Source organism: Canis aureus, chromosome 11 (assembly GCF_053574225.1).
Source record: "Canis aureus isolate CA01 chromosome 11, VMU_Caureus_v.1.0, whole genome shotgun sequence".
Lineage (NCBI taxonomy): Eukaryota > Metazoa > Chordata > Mammalia > Carnivora > Canidae > Canis > Canis aureus.
Genome location: NC_135621.1, coordinates 45966695 through 45980446, shown reverse-complemented (window position 1 = coordinate 45980446; position 13752 = coordinate 45966695). Strand labels below are relative to the sequence as shown.

At 44.7% G+C, this 13752-nt stretch overlaps 1 protein-coding gene across 2 annotated transcripts in view; it reads right to left on the bottom strand.

Annotated features, from left to right (window-relative positions):
* Positions 1–12908, bottom strand: part of REV1 (REV1 DNA directed polymerase) — a 96617-nt gene extending 83709 nt beyond the window's left edge. The window contains exon 1 of one of the 2 annotated variants that reach the window (XM_077915037.1): positions 12766–12908. The gene's annotated coding sequence lies outside the window, so the exon portion shown is untranslated. Of the gene's footprint in view, positions 1–10018; positions 10037–12765 lie in introns of those variants that run through there. The other variant, XM_077915038.1, reaches the window with a different exon arrangement.
* Positions 12909–13752: the final 844 nt, after the last annotated feature.

Sequence of the window (13752 nt, the reverse complement as noted above, 5' to 3'; positions counted from 1 at the left end):
CCCCTGGAATGTCCTGCTTCATAAATGTCTTTCTTTACCTAGGGACTATGAGCCACTGCAAACAGTCAAACAATGTGATTTATGGTGGAAGTTTTGGGTCATGCATCATCAACCTCCTGAAAGACTAGAGACTAAAGGTCAGGCACATAGGTAGCCAACCATAACCACATGACCAAACTCCAATAAAAACTCTGGACAATAAGGCTTGGGTAAGCTTCCCTGGTTTGCAATACTTTGTGTGTACTGTCACTCGCTGCCAGAAGTTAGTGCTGTCCCAGACTCCAGTGAGAGAGGACTAGTGGAAGTTCCACCTGTGCCTTATGTGCCTTTTCCCTTGGCTGGTTTTAATCTATGCCTTTCACTGAATAAATCATAATCATGAGCACAACAGCTTTCAAGAGTTCTGAGTCCTTCTAATGAATTATTGAACCTGGGCACCTGGGTGGCTCAGTGGTTGAGCATCTGCCTTTGGCTCAGGTTGTGATCCTGGGATCCTGAGATGAAGCCCCACATCGGGCTCCCTGCATGGAGCCTGCTTCTCCCTCTGCCTATGTCTCTGCCTCTCTGTGTCTCTCATGAATAAATAATTTAAAATTTAAAAAAAAAAGAATTCTTGAACCTGAGTACCTGAGTGAGGGTGGTCCTGAGGATCCCCAAACTTGCACTTGGTACAAGAGTGGTCTTGGTACTCTCAAACTCTGGAGTGGGAGAATGACAACTGTCCTCCAGTATTCATTCTCCTTTTCTTTCTTTTAGTAATAAAACATTTCTCCCCCTCCCTACCCCCAGTGGGAAACAGAGTTACCAACTAGAGACTACACTTCCTAAGCTCCTTTAAAATCAGGAGCAACCATGTGACTAAGTTCTGGATAGTGAGATATCAACAGAATAATACTGTTAAAAAAAAAAAATCTGTGCCATCTTCTTAAAGGAAGGGATTTATTTCTCTTTCTGGTATGTAGCTATGAGGTAACTTGGCTTCAACCTGAAAATTAGAACAATACCACAGGGGATGGCTAAGCAAACAGAAGGAACCCAAGACCATGAATAACCTTAAAAATAAAATGCAGTCCCTCATCCACTGTGGACTGCCTACCTACTACTACATGAAAAAGAAAAATTTCATTATTTTTTGCATCATTGTGTTTGTAAGTTTCTGTTATAGCAGGTTACCTTGTACTCTAATGAATAGAAGTACATTTCAGCATTTTAATATTATGTCAGTATTTAATATAGTGACATTAACACAATGTCAGTATTTAAATAAACTACAGAGAAAAATGAGATGTGTAAGAAAAATATTTGGATATATTACAAATAAAAACATATAACAAATGTTTGTAATGTCCCAGTCTGAGGCTGATCTTATTAAAAGAAAAGTTTTTATCCCAAATGATTCAATACAACAAAAAATTTTCTCTCATCTTCTTTGTTGTAACAACAAAAATAAAAAATATGATTGATTTCATAAAATCAGTCATCTGAATACAAGTTGAAAGAGGCATTCTAAAAGAATTACTAAAATTTTCTTCTGTGTAATTACAGACTTCCATAGAAGGGGAAAAAAAAATGAAGACCGCTATTTTAATAAAGTACAAAGAACCGCCTTCTCTGATTCTCCAGGGTACAGTGAAATCAACTAATTTCTAAACACCTTCCCTCAATTTTCCTGACTTTCTGAAAAAAACTCCAAACCATGGGCCCAATTGCTTATTAAACATCTCTACGAGGGGCACGTGGGTGGCTTAGTTAGTTAAGCATCTGCCTTCAGCTCATGTCATGATGCCAGAGTCCTAGGATTAAGCCCCACATCTGACTCCTTGTTCAGCAGGGACTCCGGTTTCTCCCTCTCCCTCTGCCTGCTGCACCCATTCCCCCCCCCCCCCACCCGGTAGTTCTTGCTCTGTGTGTCAAATAAGTACATTAAAAAAAAAAAAAAAAAAAGAAAGAAATCTCCACCAGGATGTCCCACATGCATCTCAAAGTAAGCATGGCCAAAAGCAGGCTCAAGCTACAAAGTAAAGAAAACAAAGGTATGTTCTTCTGCAGAAGACATGATTTAAAAATGAGTCTAGAAGGAATAAAAAGCCAGTGATCTTCATTAAGAAGTGGTATAGGGATGCCTGGGTGGCTCACTGGTTGAGCATCTGCCTTTGGCTCAGGGCTTTATCCCAGATTCTTGGGATTGAGTCCCACGTCAGGCTCCTTGCATGGAGCCTGCTTCTCCCTCTACCTGTGTCTCTGCCTCTTTCCGTGTCTCTTGTGAATAAATAAATAAAACCTTAAAAAAAAAAAAGTGGTATGTTCTCACAGGGAAGCCAAATAATTATCCATAGGAAAGTTCAAGGTTGCAGTAAATCAAGGATTCCAAAGGCCACAGAAGTTTAGTAACAAGGACAGAGCATATCTGGAGAATAAAGGAGATAATATCAAAGAAGAGAGGACTGCATCTTCAGTAGTTCGCATACTTGAGCATGCACCACAATATTTTTTAACAAAGATTGCTGAGCCCCAACTCCAAAATTTCTCATTCAGTAGGTCTGGAGTGGAACCAGGCATCTCCATTTCTAAAAAGTAAATGCTGATGTGGCAGGTCTGGGGCACACAATGAGAGAACCACCGATTTTGCCTGCAGTGTATCTAGAGTGGTAATTGCAAACAGAGACAAGTAAAGGAGGAGTTCAGAGGAGATCAAGTATACATCAAATAGAAAGAAGGCTGCAATAATGTACACCAAAGAGAAAGAATTTCAAAATAACAGGAGTAAATGCAACTCACCAGATCAAAATGCTGATTAGATTATAGGTAAGATCTCTTCCATCCAGTGCCTTGCACTCCCTCTCCCCAAATTCCAGGTCTGATCTAACCGTTTACTCCATATTCACAGAACATTTACTATAATTTATTTTCAAAGTGAGTGAAGTAAAGTATAAACCAAAATCCAACGTTATCTATTAGAGCAAAAAGATCTGTGTAAAACTACACTACAAAGGCAGTGACAAGAAGGAATAAACAAACACACAGAGAAAACAGCAACAAATTTCATGTTGGAGAAGCCATCCAAGAGGACTTCACTCAAGAGGCAGATATGCGCCAAGAACAAGGAGTAGGATTTTAATGGGCACAAGAGGGTGAGGCGGGATTTCAGGAAGAAGGAAATTCATGACCAAAAGCAAGAAAGAAAAAAGAAATTCAAGGCAACATTCTGGATTGACACATGGACAGAGGTAGTGATAACTTGTAAGGTAGTTGAGGAAATAAAACACAAGGCTCTGAATGTCATACTAAGGAGTTTGAACCTTTGTAAAAGTTAGGAAATGAAGAATAAATTTGTGTATGTAAATGCTGGAGGGTGGGGGTGGCTTGCACGTGGACCAGGAGAAGTTCTGTCTCCTGAGCCTAATCTACAAACCTGTCTATAAACCCGTCTTAGCAGAGGTCCTCATCCTGTGTCTTCTATCCCTAAATAAATTAGAACTCCAAACTCAGAAGATAAGGCTGGCACACATAATGACATACAACTAAAAACAAATTCCTCTGAATAACTGAAATTCAAAAATATGGTCAAACTCACTATTTCGTAGATACGCTATCAGTTCCACCTGCTACAAATCTCTTTTCTTGCAAGTCCTTATACTAAATGTACCTGCAACTGAAAATAAAGGAAGTAGAATGTTTAAGAAATCGCCTTTGTTTTAACTTTCTAGCCTCTTTTCCCTTTGTTTTTTGCCAAGAACTCCCTATCAGGTATTCAAAACACCAACAACAGAACTCACTAATTTTTAAGATGATATGACATTCCAAATAGGATACTGCATTCCACAAAAAACATTAGGGGTCTTACTCAATGAAACAGTTTGTTTAGCTAATAGATTATTTCTGAGAAGCATTCAGTGAGTTCCAACAGAATGTAATACAACCTTTAAACATAACAATCAGCAATAAGATTTCCTATTGGGCATAAACAATACGCAAAAGAACATTATCAACCTTCAATACTATAAACCTGAACAGCTACTAACTTGAGAGCTCAAATTCAAAATGGCAATTAAGTTACTAAAAACACTTTACAACACTAACAACCAATCAATAAATTATCAACACCTCTACATCACTAACAAAATCTCACCTCATATTTAGATTTATTCTCACTTAACACTAATAACCTAAGTCTAAAATTACAAATTCAAAAATGCCAAAAACGAAACTTTCACAGCCAACATTACTGAGCTTTTGAAACACTAAAAAGTATGTAGTTTATAAACTCACAACACAATTTATGTAAGTATATAACTCAAATGAACATGGACCCAGGTTTTAAACACAATTTTAGCAATAAAAGAAAATGTTACAATTTTCACCAGAAAGCAATCTTTCTACCTACATAAATATATTCAAATGCAACTTGTTGTAATTTTTAGTAATGGAGATCACTGGGCTACTACTACAGAAATATGTTCTAGTTTCAACTGTCACAAACTGGGCAAATGTCTGTTCACACTTCTTCAGCTATTATTGTACAATATAAAATTTGGCTGGCATTTGTCCCTGATTCCTGGGATGGTGACTCTAAATCTTTTGAATTTCACAACTGATAGAAGTGTCTTTGTTATCCTTGGTGGGCCCCTAAGATATCTTTTTATATTAACATACAACTCTTAGCGGGCCCTTAGTTTCAAGACAGGGCTAGCCACACTTGAAAGGCCGTCAAGCAAAGGGCACCTGGATGGCTCAAAAACAAACTCTTGGTTTTGGCTCATATCATGAGATCATGATATTGCAGTTGTGTGATCAAGCCCAGAGTGTGGCTCTGTGCTCAGCGCAGAGTTGGCTTCAGATACGCTCTCCCTCGCTCTCAAGTGAATAAATAAAAAATCTTAAGAATCAAAGAAAAAAAAGACCAGTCAAGTGATTGGAGGGCTGAGCCTTTGAGCCACATGGTATCAACCTGACCTCCTGGAAGAGGAAAAGGCTGGAGACTGATTCACCACATGGCCAATAATTCAATTAATCATGCCTATGTAATAAAACTCCAATAAAAACTCTGGACACCAAGGCTTAGGTGAGTTTCCCTGGTTGATAATCACTTTTCAATGTAGCAGGAGGATAACACATCCTGATGACATGGAAGCTTCATATTTGGGACCTTTCTGGACCTCTTTCTAGGGATCTCTTCATTTGGCTTGCCCTGATTTGTATCATTTATAATAAAAATATTATTTCAAGTACAGTTCATGCAAGCACTTTCCTGAGTTCCGAGCCACTCTAGCAAATTATCAAATCTGAAGTAGTGGGAACTCCCAAATTTGTAGCCAGTTGGTCATAAGTACAGGTGGCCTGGAAACCCTTGAGCTTAGAGTGGGTAATCTAATGTCTGCCCTAACCGTGGGTAGTTAATGCCAGAATCATATGGCAGCTGTACAACAGGATACAGTTTCATCTCTCTCCTATACGGACTGAATGAGAAAAAGCCAAGGGAAAGCACTTTTTAAGGCATAAACCATTACAAAGAGTAAAGGACTTTTTTGGTTATGCTCTCAAAAATATTAAGGAAGAGGGACACCTGGGTAGCTGAGCCTTCAGCTCAGGTTGTGATCCCAAGGTCCCAGGATCGAGTCCCACACTGGGCTCCCCACAGGGAGCCTGCTTCTCCCTCTGCCTGTGTCTCTGCCTCTCTGCGTGTCTGTCATGAATAAATAAAATAAAATCTTTTTAAAAATAAAAAAATATTAAGGAAGAAACTTAAAATATTTTTTAAATTCAGGACTGTCCGATTTAATTTTTTGGAAAAATGCTTAAATAGAACTTATTTTAAGATAAAATTCAGAAGTCTGATGAAAAACATTTAAAAGGGAAAGGAATATAAATAATAAGACAAATGCCTAAATGATAAAAATATATCAAGTTCATTCTTAGTAATCTCAAGTGTAGAAATGATGGAGTTTAGAAAAATATAAGATTCAGCTATTTTCTGACTAAATCTTCAAAAAGTTCATTTTAGCCTTGGTTATAATCAGGAATAACTGAAGCCACTAAGAAACATTTTGGTTTTTCAGACACTGGATTCAAATAATCATTCACATGACAATCAACTTTCCCCCACCCTACCTAATCTTTAATTCAACCATAAAGCCACAACACCAGAATGGACTTTTAAAAAGTTACTCAAGGGGGGATCCCTGGATGGCGCAGCGGTTTGGCGCCTGCCTTTGGCCCAGGGCACGATCCTGGAGACCCGGGATCGAATTCCACATCGGGCTCCCGGTGCATGGAGCCTGCTTCTCCCTCTGCCTGTGTCTCTGCCTCTCTCTCTGTGTGTGTGTGTGACTATCATAAAAAAAAAAAAAAAAAAAATTAAAAATTAAAAAAATTTAAAAAAAAAATTAAAAATTAAAAAAAAATCCACTCAAGGGGATCCCTGGGTGGCTCAGTGGTTTGGCACCTGCCTTTGGCCCAGGGCCTGATCCTGGAGACCCCGGATCAAGTCCCACATCGGGCTCCACATCGGGCAGCATGGAGCCTGCTTCTCCCTCTGCCTGGGCCTGATCCTGGAGACCCCGGATCAAGTCCCACATCAGGCTCCACATCGGGCAGCATGGAGCCTGCTTCTCCCTCTGCCTGTGTCTCTGCCTCCCTCTTTGTGTCTTTCATGAATAAATAAAAAAATTTTTAAAAAATAAAATTAAAGTTAAAAAGTTACTCAAGCTAGGGGTGCCTGGGCGGCTCAGTAAAGTGTTTGCCATGGGCTGAGGTCATGATCCTGGGGTCTTGGGATCAAGCCCGCTCCCCCACCTCAGCAGGGAGTCTGCTTCCTCCTCTGGTTCTTCTCCTCCTCCTGCTCAGCGCCCTAAAACACAGACACTCACTCTTGGTCTCTCAAAATAAGGAAATAAAATATTTTTTAGAAGTTACTCTAACTAGGAGCATCTGTGTGGCTCAGTTAAGCGCATGACTCTTGGTTTCAGCTCACATCATGATCTCAGGGGCCTGAGATAGAGTCCACTTGGGGAATCTGCGCTTAGCTAGAGGTCTGCTGAAGTTCCTCTCTGCCCCTTCCCCTGCTTGTGTGTATGCAAGCTTTCTCTCTCTTAAAACAAACAAACTTAAAAAAATTACTCAAACTATCCTGTGTGCGTAGGCAACTACCTGACTACATGAGAAAACATATTCTGACTGAATATCCTCCTTATTAAAATGATAAAGATCTACTTCATAATCATTAACTTTACTGTTTACTTGCCATCTGAAATTTTAGCCTTAAGCAAATTGAAAAATATCCATGTTTTCTTAAATCACATCTATTATATGCAAAACTTTTCAAACTATTTATAAAGCTGACCTTCCACAACACAGATGCTTTGACTTGTTTCAGTAACTCTGTAATGAAAAAGAAAATGATTTTGCCTATCAAAACATTCTTCACTTATAATAAAATATATAGGTATTTAAGTATGGGTTAATTTCAAAAACAAAAAAACTTAGCCACAAACAATGAAACTACTTGTAGTTAGAGCAACACCACACACAAACTAACATGATAAAACATAATAACAAGTTTCCAAACAGAAACTTTGTTTTAATATGCTTCAGAAAAAAAAAAAAGTGCTTCAGAGCAAACTGGTTATGACCCTGGGTTACAGAATGAGGTAGGAATAGATTGATATCCTAGCTCCTTTCTTACCTGTGTGTCTGGCTCCAAGGAACATTGTCTGTTTCTTTGTAACTGTGCCTACCTTAGAGTGGTTATGGATATTAAATGAGACACTGGCTTAGCAAAGGGCCTGACATAATGTTTAGTAACTTAGCAATTATTAAATTTTCGAACAAATGTTACACAGAGAAGCAACATTTTGATTTTTTCCCATAAGTTTAGGGCCCACAGATAGGATCCTACTGGTTAAAGTTCAGACTAAGAAATTAAACATGTTCCTATAAAGAGGCACTTTACTAAAGATATGTGGCCTAAGTAGAAATAACTGGAAGCAAGCAAGTGCGGTTACTACAGGGACACTTAGTTTCTAAGAATTCCAAGTTGCATTAGATCAAAGTATCAATTGTTATATCTAGTGTCTGTCCCCATTAATTCTTTCTTCTCAATTTCTATAAAACATTAAGGAAAAAACTAAATCACATTTTGAAAAGATAAAAAGAAAAGGGGAAAAAAAAAAGATGCAATGTCAGAGCACCTGGGTGGCGCAATTGGTTGAGGTGCCCCTTTTTTGGTTTTGGCTTCAGTCATGACCTCAGGGTTGTGATCTCAGAATCATGAGATTGGGCCCATGTCAGTCTGCTTGGGATTCTCTCTATCCCTCTCCCCCACTCGCACACACTTTCTTTCTCTCAAAATAAATCTTAAATATATATATGTATATATATATATATATAAAGTATAGTTGGATCACTATAAGCTCTAATTAAGAACCAAATGCAATTTTGGGGGGAAAACCCATAAAGAAAAATAACAGAAACTGAACACAAAAGATGATAAAACACTTCCCCTTTCCCAAATACTCTGGGACTCATCCTTCAACCGGATCTTCAAGGGTTTTCCATCTTCAGCCTCCAGCAAGTCCTTTCATCGCCACAGTCCTATCTCCAGCAGAACTTCAAAGGGAAATATGTAAAAGCTACTCTGGTGGGCAGCTGCTAAGATAATCTCTCCTAGCATCTTCCACAGATCTGAAAATGAAAAAACTGAGTTCCACATTAAGACCAATACTAGTTGCCATCCTCAACAGTTAATTTTTTTTTTTTTAAGATTTATTTATTTATTCATGAGAGACACACAGAGAGAGAGGCAGAGACACAGCCAGAGGGAGGAGCAGGCTCCTCGCAGGGAGCCCAATGTGGGACTCAATCCCAGATCCTGGGATCACGCCCTGAGCCAAAGGCAGGCGCTCAACTGCTGAGCCACGCAGGCGTCCCAACAGTTTATTTTTTAATCCATTCTAGGCATCCACAAAATGTTTTTAAATAGGTCCATACATATGACTTTGGTGGCCAAAAATAACACCAAAATACAAATTTCAATGATTATGCCTTTGTCTCCTGCAAAAACACAAAATCCTAAGTGATTCCAAGCTAATTTCAAATACTGTTTCTAAAAACTACAAAATAACCCTGTTCTAAGCACCAAACGTATATTAACTCAATTATTACTCACCACAATCCTAAAAGGTACATATGGTCCCCATCTCACAGAGAAGCAAACCGAAGCACCAAAAGATATTAACTTGCCCAAGACTACAGAATGAGTAAATAGTAGGAGATAGGATGCTGACCCAGCCTGTCTGATTCCATAACAGAGTTTAAACTCTGCATACCATTCTTTCATGTAACAAGCTTTGCTGAGCACCTACTGTGTGCCAGGAAGAATTCTGAGCTTTGGGGACACAACGGTGAGAACAAGTCATACAAGGCCCCCGCCCTCTAGTGGGAGAGAGGCCTTGGAGCAAACAAGTCTATGGGGAAAAGTAGTAAATAAGTAAACAGTGTATCTTCACCTAGCAATAAGTTCTATGAACAAAAATAAAAATGAAAGCATCAAAAGTGGCAGACGAAAGGGATCAGGGAAGGCCTGAGGTGATGACATCTGACCAGAAAACAGAAGATATAAAGGCAAGATAACCACGAGGAGGAAGGGGTAGCTCAACTAAGAGAACAGCCAAGTTTTACACCCCTAATGTAGGAACAGCTTGATAGTTCAAAAAATGGCAAAAGGATCAGGGGGCTGGGGCAGGGTGATTAAAAATCACACAGTAAGAGGTCCACTTAGGATTGGTAGCTGCCAAATCACGTAATGTCCCGAGAGGCTGCAGCAAAGAGTTCTGATTCAATACTTAGGGTACAGGAAGCTTTCAGAGGCTTTTGAGCACAAGAATGACAGTATGATTTATGTAGCTAAAAAAATAGCTGTGGGGGCGCCTGGGTGGCTCCTCAGTTAAGCAGCTGCTTTGGGCTCAGGTTAGGATTTCAGGGTCCTAGGACCCAGCCCTCCCTTTTTCCTTTTCATGCTCACCGGGAAGTCTGCGTGTCCCTCTCCTTCTCTCTGCCCCTTACCGTGCTCATCCTTGAGGGCACACGTGAGTGCTGTCAAATAAAATAAAAAAACAAATAAATAAAAAAATTACTCTTTTATGTGGGGATCAGTCAGGAAGAAAAGCAAGAGAAACGGGGATATCAGGGAGGCACTGTTACAACAGCCTAAGGAAGAAGTACTGGAACTCAGACTAGGATTCATGGTTTTCAAGCAGATGAGACACTAAAAGAAGACCATGGACTCAATTGTTTCTAAAAGAGTGTTTTTAAAATATGCTTCCTCCCGTCATCTTCATCCCCTCTTCCTGACTTGACTTGGAAAAAATCAGATTCTTTTTTAATATCCAAGTTAATGGTTCAGTTGGCGCTTATATATAGGGGGGAAAAGATTAGAACATATTTTCTTCAGGAGGGACTTGGGCGGCTCAGTTAAGTGTCCCACTCTTAATTTCAGCTCAGGTCACAATCTCAGGGTAGTGAGATCAAACCCTGAGTGGAACCTGCTTAATACTCTCTCCCTCTCCCTCTGCTACCCTACCCAGCCCTGCTCACCTGCTCACTCTCTAAAAAAACAAAAAACAAAAAACAAAAAAAAAAAAAAACCACCAGACTTCCTTCATTTATGTGTCCTGTTCAATATTCTATAATGTATAACATGCCACATACATGCCTACATTCTTGAGAAGCAGAAAGAGCTTTACTAATGTTTAGCTTAGAGCTCACTCATTTACCTGGAGACAAGAAGTACCTAGCACCTCTTCTAATCAACTCTCTTCTCATGTTTTGTTTCCAGCATATGCTGGCTCATTCTAGATTGTGAATTGCAATAAAAAAAAGTATACCAAAGGGAATATGTATTTATTGAGCATCACTGTGTACCAAGTACTCATTGGATGCCTTACATTTTTTAAAGACTCGTTTAATCCTTAGCTACTCAAGGTAGAAAATAATGTCTTCATACTACACCTAAGGAAAAAAATCAAATATTAATAACCTAAATTGTCCAAGGTCACACAGCCAATAAACCAGAATTTAAGTCTACGTGTATCTCTAAAGTGATCTTTCCACTACAGCAACTGTCAAAGAACTATCAAATATATGAAGTATTCCCAACTTATTAATGATGAACTTGTTGCTCGTGAGGACGGGGTTTCTTTTTCTTCAGCAAAACGGAGTTTGCATGGAGTGATCCTACCAACTCAAACACATTAATTTGGAAAAATTATTTTCCACTTGGGGTATCATAAGCATTAATCCTAAAAGAGTGATTCCTGTCTTTTTAGGAAAAAAAAAAATCTTAACCACATTGTTTACTATAAAATGAAAGTTCAATGACAAAAGACGAGTTTGGAATGGATGGAGAGAAAAAGAGGACACCGACAAAAAGATAATCATCACGACATGACACATGTAGAATCTGAGTGGCAGATAAACAAGAGCTGAGTGGAGGTCCTCCTAGGGACTTGGGGTCCTTGCGAGGTGAACCTCCAAGAGTCCAGCATAGGAAACCTAACGGGGGAACCGCTGCTCGCAGCACCTGCACCGGCTAAGACAAGGCTCGTGGGGAAGCAGAGATGGGAAATCTGGAGAGCAGGTGGACCGGACCGCCGCAGGATGGACCTCTGCGTACTCCCAGCAAGAACCAGCGTCACGGTGTGCCCAATCCTAAAGAAGAAACGGCCAATCCCCCGAGACTGAAGTGGGGAGGCCAGAGAGACCAGACACACAGAATTAAGAACCGTTACATAAAAGTCCTTAAAAGTTAGTTACAGGTCCTTTTACAGGAGGTGCCCGTCTAAACGATACCATTGCCAAATCTCTGTACATGCCCTGCGAAGGGGTAACCGACAGAAATCATAAACTTACACCATCTGTAATTATTTTATTTTAAACAAGGGGCGGGGGGGGGGGCTCAACTGAGGTGTGATATATTCAGGTATTTTATTTCCTCACAGACCGGGTTTGGGTAGTAAGAGCAGCGAAATACACAGGGAAAGGCCCCCTTGGGTCCACACAGGGGCTCGCTCGGTCATCTCAATGCCGAGGAAGTGTGGAAAGGGCACTTGTAAGGACAGCTGGGGAAGGGTGCCCTGCACGCTACGGGAACAGGGAAAACTAAGTGAATAAAAACCGCCGTCGGAGAGTCCAACGCCGAGGTCGGGACCCCCGGGGGGGCGGAGAGGCCCGGCGCGGCGGGAGGCGGGAGGCGGGAGGCGGGAGGCGGGAGGCGGGCGGGGGACCCCGGCGACGCTCGACGAACCCGCGGCCGAACGCGCGCACGAATGAATGGCGCGGCGCTCAATGGCCGGCCCAGGCGCCGCCGCAGGGGAAGGAGTTTGCGGCGCGGTGTGAGCGGGGCCGGGGTGGCGTCCGCCGGCGGGGCCCCGGGAGCACCCGGGAAGGGCCGCCGGGCAGCTCGCGGGCGCGGGGCGGCCGCGGGCGGGCGGCGGGCGGCGGGGTCGGCGGCGCCCGGCCGGCCGCGCCATGGCGGAGGGGGAAGGGGAGGTCACGCGTTACATAACCCGGCGGCTGCCGCGCTCGGGGACGCCGCGGGCCGCCCAGGCCGCGAGAGGACGGCCTGCGGCGCCCGGGCCGGCGCGCCCTCCCCAGCCCCGCCTCGGGCCGTCCGCGCTCGGGCCGCCGCCGGGCGGGTCTGCGGCGCCTCCGGGCGACGCGTGTCCGGTCCCACCCCTCCCCCACCCCGCCGCCGGCCCGGGGGTCGCTCACCTTCCGCGTTGCCCCGGGCCACCATGCCCGGGCACGGCCGCCCGTTGGGCCTCGCGGGCTCCGGCGCCGCTGCGGCCGCCGCACCGCGCCCCCGCCGGGGGCCGAGAGGAGGGTCGCGGGAAGGAGTCACCCAGCCGCGCCGCGGCCCACGCTCGCCCCACGCTCACGGCGGCCGGCCCTGCGCGCGCTCCGCCGCGGCTCCCGCCCCTCCCTCCCTCGGGCGGGCGCGCGCGCCGCAGCCCCGCAGCTCCGCCCCGCCCCTCCCCCTCCCCCTCCGCGCCCGCGCGCCCTGGCTCCGCCCCCTGCCCCGCCCCCCCGCGCGCGCCGGCCGGCCCGAGGCGCGCGGCTGGCGGCCGCTGTCCCCGCCCCGGCTCGCGCTCACCCCGCGCCGCGCCCCGGGCCGCCCTGCCCCGCGGCCGCCGCGCCTCGGAGCTCCGCGGCGGCCGGCCCCGCCCCCCCGGCCCCCCGCCCTCCCGCCGCCGCCGCCGCCGCCGCCGCCGCCCGCTGGGGGCAGCGCCTCCGCGGCACGTGACCGTCTCGCTCGCGGAGGCGGAGAGGAGCGCGGCGCGGAGGGCGGCCCTGCAACCGCGCAGCCTGCTGGCCTCCCGCTCGGGCCGCCGCGCCCCGGTCGCCTCGGGCCGCCGAGGGGGCGCTGCCTGCGCTTCCGAGGGTCGCCCCCGCCCCCGCCCCCGTCCCGCGAGGCACTCCCCAGCCCGGGAGGAGACCGACCACGCTTAAAACCCTGTAGTGCCTCAAGACGACCTGAAACCCGGTGCCCCTCTCCGCTAGCGACTGATTTGCAGTGACATCTAGCGGAGAAGGGGACGCTCGCGAGCCGACACTTCGCTGTGTCGGGGAGCGACCGAGAACCACGGCCCTCGTAGGTTAGCGGGAACGGACACTGCGCCACGGAGTTGAGGCGATGTGTCGCCGGCGCCCGCAGGGACGCCAGCGCGGTCTCTGGCGCTGTGAGTTTCCGCCCGGGAC